Raw genomic sequence first — 9091 nt, forward strand, 5'->3', positions numbered from 1 at the left:
CACTTGACCATGCATTCACTATATCTTGTTGTACTCATTATATTGTGTTGGTTCATTACATTGTGTTGGCCATTTCCTTGTAGAGATTATTTAGGCCTACACTTCATATTCCACAATTCATAATTGCTACTATTGATATACTTTGTGATTAGTGTGAATTGCTAACTTGTGTAATACACTTCCATATATTGGGATATTGCTCAAGTAGTTTGTGTAACTTACCTATGCTTACTAGTATCCTTGTTGTGCTCATCTTATTTAGAATAAGTTGTTGGTGCACTTAGTTGAGCCAAGTATATTTAGGATTTGTGCTTGAAAAGTATCCGCTTAGTATATTTCTACATTAGGATATAGCCAAATCCGTCAAAGATTTTAAAACGCCTATTCACCCCCCCCCCCTATAGGTGACATCGTGGCCCTTTCACATGTCCAATTTGATGGCACATAGACCCTCTTACCAGCCCTTAGACCCTCTTACCAGCCCTTTTTTCTTTATTGTATGAAAACACTCGTAAGACACTAATATATTATGTGTAATCATTCTTCCAGGCACAAAAGCGCTCTGAGTTGGGTTGATAATTGTTGGAAACATAGTATGCAATTTCAAAAAAATTCTACGATCGCGCAAGATCTATCTAGGAGATGCATAGAAACGAGAGGAGGAGAGTGTCCACGTACCCTCATAGACCGAAAGCATAAGCATTTGACAACGTGGTTGATGTAGTCGAACTTCTTCTCGTTCCGACCGATCAAGCACCGAACGTACGGTACCTCTGAGTAATGCACAAGTTCAGCTCGATGACGTCCCTTGAACTCTTGATCCAGCAAAGTGTCAAGGGAGAGTTTTGTCAGCACAACAGTGTGGTGGCGGTGATGGTGATGTGATCCACGCAGTGCTTCGCCTAAGCACTATGACAATATGACCGGAGGCATAAACTGTGGAGGGGGTGCCGCACATGGCTAGGAATCAATTCTGTGTGTTCTAGCGGTGCCCCCAATATATATAGGTGGGAGAGGGAGAGGGGCCGCAAGGGGCGCCCCAAGTAGGAGTAATCCTACTTGGGCGCCTCCTACAAGTCGGCCACCCCCCTTCCATATCCATCAGAGGGGGAAGGAAAGAGAGGGGGACGGAAGGAAAGGGGGAGGCCGAATCCTCCCCTTTCCTTCTCCTTCTTTTCCTTCGCCTCCTATTCGGCCTATAGGGGGTCCACTAGTGTCTACTATGCAACTTTATTCTTGTAGACTCATGTTGGGCCTCCAAGCGCAAAGTTTTGTAGGATAGTAGCAATTTTCCCTCAAGTGGATGACCTAAGGTTTATCAATCTGTGGGAGGTGTAGGATGAAGATGGTCTCTCTCAAACGACCCTGCAACCAAATACAAGAAATCTCTTGTGTCCCCAACACAGCCAATACAATGGCAAATTGTACAGGTGCACTAGTTCGGCGAAGAGATGGTGATAAAAGTGTAATATGGATGGTAGAAATATATTTTTATAATTTGAATAAATAAAAACAGCAAGGTAGAAAATAGTAAATGGGCACAAAAATGGTATTGCAATGCTTGAAAATGAGGCCTAGGGTCTGTACTTTCACTAGTGCAATCTCTCAACAATGCTAATATAATTGGATCATATAGCCGTCCCTCAACGTGCAACGAAGAATCACTCCAAAGTTCCTATCTAGCGGAGAACATAAGACGGAATTGTTTGTAGGGTACTGATACGTCTCCAATGTATCTATAATTTTTGATTGTTCCATCCTGTTATATTATCAATCTTGGATGTTTTATAATCATTTTATAGTCATTTTATATCATTTTTGGTACTAACCTGTTGACATAGTGCCAAGTGCCAGTTGCTGTTTTCTGCATGTTTTTACATCGCAGAAATCAATATCAAACAGAGTCCAAATCCAATGAAACTTTACAGAGATTTTTTTTGGACTACAAGGAACATAATGGCCCTGGCTGCGCCTAGGGGTACTCCGATGAGAGCACAACCCACCAGGCGCGCCAGGAGGCCCAGGCGCGCCCTGGTGGGTTGTGCCACCTCGGGTGCCCCCAGGCCGCCTCTTTGCTCTATAAATACCCCCAATATTCCCAAAACCCTAGGGGAGTCGACGAAATATTGATCCAGCCGCCGCAGAGTCTAGAACCACCATATGCAATCTAGACACCATCTCGGATGGGGTTCACCACCTCCATTGGGGCCTCTCCGATGATGCGTGAGTACTTCTTTGTAGACCTTCGGGTCCGTAGTTAGTAGCTAGATGGCTCCCTCTCTCTCTCTCTTGATTCTCAATACAATGGTCTCTTGGAGATCCATATGATGTAACTCTTTTTGCGTGTGTTGTTGGGATCGATGATCTTTGAGTTCATGATCAGATCTATCTTTTTATATCCTTGAAAGTATTTGAGTTTCTTTGATCTCTTTTATGCACGATTGCTTATAGCCTCGTATTACTTCTCTGATATTTGGGTTTTGTTTGGCCAACTTGATCTATTTATCTTGCAATGGGAAGAGGTGCTTTGTAGTAGGTTCGATCTTACGGTGCTTGAACCGAGTGACAGAAGGGGAACCGAAACGTATGTATCGCTGCTACTAAGCATAAAATGATGGGGTCTATCTCTACATAGATTGAACTTGTCTACATCATGTCATCATTCTTATTGCATTACTCTATTTCTTCATGAACTTAATACACTAGAAGCATGTTGGATAGCGGTCGATGTGTGGAGTAATAGTAGTAGATGCAGGCAGGAGTCGGTCTACTAATCTTGGACGTGATGCCTATGTAATGATCATTGCCTATATATCGTCATAAGTATTTTAAGTTCTATCAATTGCCCAACAATAATTTTTTCACCCACCATTTGCTATTTTTCTCGAGAGAAGCCACTAGTGAAACCTACGGCCCCCGAGTCTCTTTCTCATATATTTGCCTTTGCGATCTACTTTTCTTTTGCATTTATTTTCAGATCTATTAAACCAAAAATACAAAAATACCTTGCTGCAATTTATTCTTATTTATTTTATTTGGCATTTGATCTATCAATCTACTACAATTTTATCTCACGTCCGTTTGCCTATCTTGAGGCGCCGCTACCCGAAAGGGATTGACAATCCCTTTTACATGTCGGGTTGCGAGGATTTGTTATCTGTGTGCAGGGGTTGTTTAAGTTGTGTTGCTTGGTTCTCCTACTGGTTTGATAACCTTGGTTTCATATCTGAGGGAAATACCTACCATCGCTGTGCTGCATCATCCCTTCCTCTTTGGGGAAATACCGACGTAGCTTCAAGCGACATCAAAAGGAATTGTTGGTGCCGTTGCCGGGGAGGATCTTCAACATATACCAGGTTCCTAATCACAATTCTCATCTCCTCGCAATTTATATTATTTTCCATTTGCCTCTCGTTTTCCTCTCCCCCACTTCACAAAATTTTGTCGTTTTATTCGCCTCTCTTTTTCGTTCGCCGTTCTCTTGCTTTCTAGTCTTGATGGCTAGCGTTCCTACTCCTCCTTTGTCACCAGATTTTGAAGTTCTTTACTTCAAGAAAAGACAAGGAGAAAATTTGAAAGATGTCTGGTATAGGCTTATGGAATCGTATCGTATTTCCAATTTAAAGGGGGACGCTAAGGTTTTGCTTTGTATTTTTTACATAGGATTGGCTTTGCATCATAGACAACTTCTAGATTTTGCTGCTAAAGGAAATTTCATTAAGCTTGATGCCAATGCTGCCTATGAAATTTTAGAAGGAATTTTTGGAATTCCTTCTCAAAAGAAGGGGTTTCCTTTTACCCCCGAGGGAGCTCAAATGTTGGACAAACTTGGTGATTTGCATAAACATATGGTTGAAATACAGAAATATAATGAACCCCTCAAACACCTCAATGGTAGTATCAATTGCATGAATACCCTGATTACTCTTTGCAATAAGCGATTGGATATTTTGGATCTGAAGATGTTTTCTTTCCCGAAGAATTGAGGGAAGCGTAAAGAGCCTCCCGGGTTTGAGAAAACCCTTACAAAAGTTGCCAAAACTTCGGAAGACAAAACTTAGATCCTTGCTTTATGCCTAGCTAAGGGCGTAAAACTATAGCGCTTGTTGGGAGGCAACCAAATGAATAAAATTTACTTTTGCTTTTTGTTTCCTGTTTTTGCGTGCTAGCACAATTATGGTACTGTTATGATTGTGTTTTTTGTGTTTTAATTAGTGTTTGTGCCAAGTAAAGCCTTTAGGATCTTCTTGAGTGATAGTTGTTTGATCTTGCTGAAAATACAAAAACTTTTGCGCTCACGAAAATAATTTTCATTATTTTCAGAGAGCGATAAAATACCAATTCCTTCTGAAGTAGATTAATATACAAATTTCTCAGGTCGTTCTAATTTTTCAGAATTTTTGGAGTTAAATAAGTATTCGAAATAGTCAGATTGCTACAGACTGTTCTGTTTTGACAGATCCAGTTTTCTTTGTGTTGTGTGCTTATTTTGATGGCTCTATTGTTTTCTTTGATGAGTTTTTACCATAGAAAAGTTGGAATACAGTAGATATAATGCAAAAATAAAATATGAATTGGTTTGGTACAGTACTTATAGTAGTGATTTACTTTCTTATACTAACGGATCTCACGAAGGTTTTTTTGAGTTTTGTGTGATTGAAGTTTTCAAGTTTTGGGTTATCTTAAGATGGATGAAGGAATAAGGAGTAGAAGAGCTCTTGGGGATGCCCCAGCATCCCAAGCTATTATCCAAAAATGAGCAACCAATTAAGATTGGGGATACCCCCGAGTGGCATCCCCTCTTTCTTCTAACGACCATCGGTATTTTACTCGAAGCTATATTTTTATTCGTCACATACTATGTGTTTTGCTTGGAGCGTCTTGTATGATATGAGTGTTTGCTTGTTTTATTTTGTGTTTTAAGTCTTGATCCCTTGCTGGACACACCTATTTGAGAGAGCCAAAATTATGTCATGACTTGTTAGAATTGCTCTCTATGCTTCACTTAAATTTTTATGAGCTATGGACTTGCTCTAGTGCTTCACTTATATCTTTTAGATAAAAATGAATTTACTTTATGTTGTCAAATAATAAATTACTTGGAAAGTGTTGGTATGGAGGTCACCCGTGGATATGGTTAGCCATAGAAAGTGAAAGTATGGTGGAAAAAGGAATAAACTTTATTTTCTGTTTGGGAACTTCCCATGGCATATCTAGCATGGAAAGTGTTGGGAACTCTAAGTCATTTTCGTTGGTGGGATGGATACACCTCCCAAAATGTTTTTCTCTCTAGTTTTTTCGCTTTGAGCTCTGGCACCTCTACAAATCCCTACTTCCCTCTGCAAAGGTCCTTTCTTTTACTTTATGCATTTTTTATTTTTGAATTTGAGTCTCCATCTTCTCTTCACCAACTAGGAGGCAATATGATCGTACTTAAGTATTGAGTGTAGCTAATATGCGAGTGTGCTTCATGAATGGATCAATGGTTGAGCATGATGGGCTAGGGATAACTTATTTTAGCGTTGATATTTTGAAAGACATTGTTGCTTGTTGATATGCTCGAGTATCTAAATTATCATGTCAAAACTAGACTATTGCTTTGAACTATATAAAAGTCCAAATGTCCATGGTATAAAGAAAAGAATATGATATGACATGATAGGCAGCATTCCACATCAAAAATTCTGTTTTATCACTTCCCTACTCGAGGACGAGTAGGAGTTGAGCTTGGGGATGCTGATACATCTCCAAGGTATCGATAATTTTTGATTGTTCCATGCTATTATATTATCAATCTTGGATGTTTTACAATCATTTTATATCATTTTTTGGTACTAACCTATTGACATAGTGCCAAGTGACAGTTGTTGTTTTTTGCATCGCATGAAATCAATATCAAATGGAGTCCAAACACAACGAAACTTTACGGAGATTTTTTTTGGACCAGAAGGAACATAATGGGCCTTGGCTACGCCTGGGGGCCACTCCGAGGAGAGCACAACCCACCGGGGCGTGCCAGGAGGCCCAGGCGCACCCTGGTGGGTTGTGCCCACCTCGGGTGCCCCCCGGACCGCCTCTTTGCTATATAAATACCCCAATATTCCCAAAACCCTAGCGGGGCGACGAAATATTAATCCAGCCTCCACAGAGTCCAGAACCACCAGATCCAATCTAGACACCATCTCAGATGGGGTTCACCACCTCCATTGGTGCCTCTCCAATGATGCGTGAGTAGTTCTTTGTAGACCTTCGAGGACATAGTTAGTAGCAAGATGGCTTCCTCTCTCTCTCTTGATTCTCAATACAATTGTCTCTTGGAGATCCATATGATGTAACTCTTTTTGCGGTGCGTTTCTTGGGATCGATGAATTTGAGTTCATGATCTAATCTATCTTTTTATATCCATGAAATTATTTAAGTTTCTTCGATCTCTTTTATGCATGATTGCTTATAGCCTCGTATTTCTTCTCCAATATTTGGGTCTTGTTTTGCCAACTTGATCTATTTATCTTGCAATGGGAAGAGGTGCTTTGTAGTCGGTTCGATCTTATGGTGCTTGATCCCAGTGGCAGAAGGGGAACCGTGATACGTCTCCATCATTTCTATAATTGTTGATTGTTTAATGCCAATATTATACAACTTTCACATATTTTTGGCAACTTTTTATATGATTTATTGGACTAACCTATTGATCCAGTGCCCAGCAGCAGTTCTTGTTTTCTACATGTTTTTTGTATCACAGAGTATCCATATCAAATGAAGTCCAAATGCAATAAAATTTTACTGAGAATTATGTTGGAATATATGTGATTTTTGGGAGTTGGAATCACCGCAAACGGAGGCCCACACAGCCCACAAGACACCAGGGCACACCAGAGGCCCCTGGCGCGTGGTGGTGGGTTGTGCCCTCCTCGAACGTCGGTTGGAGCTCTACTTCGGGCGCAAAGAAGCTTATATCTGGAAAAAATCGTGTTAAAATCTCAGCGCAATCGGAGTTACGGATCTCCCGGAATATAAGAAACAGTATTCGGCCAAATCAGGGGAACACGAAACAGAAGAGAACAGAGAGGGAGATCCAATCTCGGAGGGTCTCCCGCCCGTCCGGCGCCATGGAGGCCATGGACCAGAGGGGGCAACCTCCTCCCATCTAGAGCGGAGGCCAAGGAAGAAGAAGGAGGAGGAGGGGGGCTCTGTCCCCCTCTCTCTCGGTGGCGCCGGAACGCTGTCGGGGCAATGATCATGACGGCGATCTACATCAACAATCTTGCTACCGTCAACACCAACTTCCTCCCGCTCTATGCAGCGGTGTAACACACCTTCTCCCCGCTGTAATCTCTACTTAAACATGTTGCTCAACTCCATATATTATTTCCCAATGATCTATGGTTATCCTATGACGTTTGAGTAGATCCGTTTTCTCCTGTGGGTTAAACATGATCTTGGTTGGTATGATTGTATATTTTATTTGTGGTGTGTCCTATGGTGCCCTCCGTCTCGCGCAAACGTGAGGGGCCACGCTGTAGGGTGTTGCAATATGTTCATGGTTCGCTTATGGTGGGTTGCGAGAGTGAAAGAAACTTAAATCCGAGTAGGTGGGTTATGGCATATGGGAGTAAAGAGGACTTGATACTTAATGCTATGGTTGGGTTTCACGACCTTAATGATCTTTAGTAGTTGTGGATGCTTGCTAGGGTCCAATCATAAGTGCATATGATCCAAGTAGAGTAAGTATGTTATCTCATGCATCTCCCTCATATAAAATTGCAAGAATGATTATCGGTACTTGTTATCGATTGCCTAGGGACAAATAACTTTCTTGTTGACACAAATCCTTTTACTAAACACCTAACTTTTATTATCTTGCAAAGTACTTCTAGTTTTATTCTTGCAAAGTAGTTCTAGCATCACACCTACAAAATAGTTCCATACTTGTTTCCAATAAAGCAAACATCAAGTGTGCATAGAGTTGTATCGGTGGTTGATAGAACTTGATGGAATATGTGTTCTGCCTTTAGCTCCTCGTTTGGTTTGAAACTCTTATTTATTGAAGAAGGCTACAAATGATCCCCTATACTTGTGGGTTATCAAGACCTTTTTTGGCACCGTTGCCGGGGAGCAATAGCGTGGGGTGAATATTCTCGTGTGTGCTTGTTTGCTTTATCACTAAGTACTTTTTATTTTCTGTTCTAAGTTGTTCTCTATCTTTAGTTATGGATAGGAAACACAAAATACCAAAAAAAATAGTTGTACCTACTAAACCAATGGTTGAAGAACCACCCAAAATATATCATATTACTGAAGCTTTCTACTTGGATCATCTTCGATCCATTTGTGCTTGTGCTGAAAACCCAACTAGCTTAGTTGAGGGAAAATCATTAGATGAGCATGCTTGTTTTGTGCGACATCGTTTATCTGAAAAAGGGAAACTTTTATAGCATAAAATTAATATTATGCAATGCTATGCTTGGAATTTATGTGAATTATATGATGTTACTTGTTGTTCTGAAGACCCTAAGAAACACCTTCCCAACCAATGTGAGTTTATTGATAATGGAATCATATCTTATTATGCCAAAGGTGTTTATAATTACTTTGATATCAAACAAACTAAAGAATTTGTTGTTTTTAAGGGTGCTTATGAAATTGCTTCTTCGATTGAAAAGTATGATGCCACTCTTTACAAATCTGAAAATTTTGCTATACTTAAATATTGTTATGATAATTATGCTTCTAATGCCTATGTTAAACCATATATTGAGGACTCCTCCATTGTCCAAGAAGAGACTAATATTTTGCAGGAGTCTATGGAAGAAGAATTTGATGAAACTGAGAGCTCATTGGATGAAAAAGATGATGAGGAGAGCGAAGAACAAACGGAGGAAGAGAGGATTAGCTACCTGTTCCCACCTTCTAATGAGAGTAACTCTTCAACTCATACATTAATTAATGCCCCTTCGTTCTTACCAAAGGATGAATGCTATGATAATTGCTATGATCCCGTTGATTCATTTGAAATATCCCTTTTTCATGAACTTGATGCTTGTTATACTTGTGGCCAAGATGCCAGTATGAATTATTCTTCTGGAGATGA

This window comes from Triticum urartu, chromosome 7A (genome assembly GCF_056163025.1).
Source record: "Triticum urartu cultivar PI428250 chromosome 7A, HENAU_Tu73, whole genome shotgun sequence".
NCBI classification, from domain to species: Eukaryota; Viridiplantae; Streptophyta; class Magnoliopsida; order Poales; family Poaceae; genus Triticum; species Triticum urartu.